Source organism: Mandrillus leucophaeus, unplaced genomic scaffold, assembly GCF_000951045.1.
Source record: "Mandrillus leucophaeus isolate KB7577 unplaced genomic scaffold, Mleu.le_1.0 Scaffold423, whole genome shotgun sequence".
Taxonomy (NCBI): domain Eukaryota; kingdom Metazoa; phylum Chordata; class Mammalia; order Primates; family Cercopithecidae; genus Mandrillus; species Mandrillus leucophaeus.
The window spans coordinates 115,196-116,922 of NW_012104510.1; positions in this window are offsets into that span (position 1 = coordinate 115,196).

Consider the following 1,727-nt stretch of genomic DNA (forward strand, 5'->3'; position numbering starts at 1 on the left):
AGCTTGCAGTGAGCTGAGATGGCGCCAGTGCACTCCAGCCTGGGCGACAGAGCGAGACTCCGTCTCAAAAAAAAAAAAAAAAAGTAAACCATTTCATTTTATTTCTACAAAATGCACAGAAAAATGATGAGGTAAACAAGGCAGCGGAGTGTGGAAATGGGTGTGGAGGGTTTTTGTTTTTGTTTCTGTTTCTGTTTTTTTGCGAGACAGGCTCTCGCTCTCTCGCCCAGGCTGGAGTGCAGTGGTGCGAGCTCAGTTCACTGCCACCTCCGCCTCCCGGGTTCAAGCGATTTATCCTGCCTCAGCCTCCTGAGTAGCTGCGATTACAGATGCGCGCCACCACGCCCAGCTTACATGTGTATTTTTAGTGGAGACTGGGTTTTACCATGTTGGCCAAGCTGGTCTCAAACTCCTGACCTCAAGTGATCCGCCCGCCTCAGCCTCCCAAAGTGCTGGGATTACAGATGTGAGCCACCGTGCCCGGCCAGTACAGAGGGTTTCGACTATAGTCATTCTTGCAATTATTCCGTGAGCATAAAATGAAGTAAAACTCAGAAAATAAAGAGCAGTGAATCTTGAGCAGAGACCTTAAGAGGAGAGGCTGGAGAGGGTGCCCCTGGCCATGGCACAGTGGTCTGAGCGGACACCTCACGTTGGAGGAGACACGCCGGCATGTGCCTCCACTCAAGCCTCCCTGTTTCTTCTCTGCCTGGTTTTCATGGTCAGCGGGCAGCTGCCAAGTTTGACAGAGGCGTGGTGTCCCGGGATGAGGGTCCAGGTCACCACGTCGCTAGGCCTCTTGGAGTGGACGGAGAATGTGTGGTGGAGCTGAGGGTGATGAATCCATTGCAGCCCCGAGGCAGCAGGGGGCGTTGTAGTTCACCCAAGCAACGTTTTTCCTTCAAATTTTCCCCAGAAAAAGAGGCCTCACGGGATCCTGGAGGAGTGGTGAGTAATGTAGTGGATGCTGGGTGCACCATCAAACCCACCCCTACACAAGCACTCACCTCCCGCTCTGCTCAGGGTCAAGTGTCCCTCTGAGGAGCTGCCCACATCAGCGACTGGTTGGTACAGATCTATACTCAGGCACCTGTGACCAACTGGGCTCAACCATGAGGCTGCAGAGCTCCTGCAGGATTAGAGGTTTGGTCATCTCAGCTCGCTCCTCCCTCCCTCCAGCCCTGCTTCCTTCACTCTCTGACAGGTTTTGACCCCAAGGGTAACCCCCACAATATTCCTGCACATAATCTGTGTCTCAACGTCTATTTCCTGGAGACCTAACCTGTGCCACAAAACATGAGTCACGTTTTGAAAGGTTTAAAAAAACAAACAAGGTTGGGTGCGGTGGCTCACGCCTGTAATCCCAGCACTTTGGAAGGCTGAGGCGGGCGGATCACAAGGTCAAGAGATCGAGACCAGCCTGGCCAACAGGACGAAAATCCATCTCTACTAAAAATACAAAAAGTAGCCAGGCGTGGTGGCAGATGCCTGTAGTCCCAGCTACTCGGAAGGCTGAGGCAGGAGAATCGCTTGAACCCGGGAGGCAGAGGTTACAGTGAGCCAAGATCACACCATTGCATTCCAGCCTGGACGACAGAGCAAGACATCGTCTCAAAAAAAAAAAAAAAAGGCTGGGCGTGGTGGCTCAAGCCTGTAATCCCAGCACTTTGGGAGGCCGAGACGGGCGGATCACGAGGTCAGGAGATCGAGACCATCCTGGCTAACAC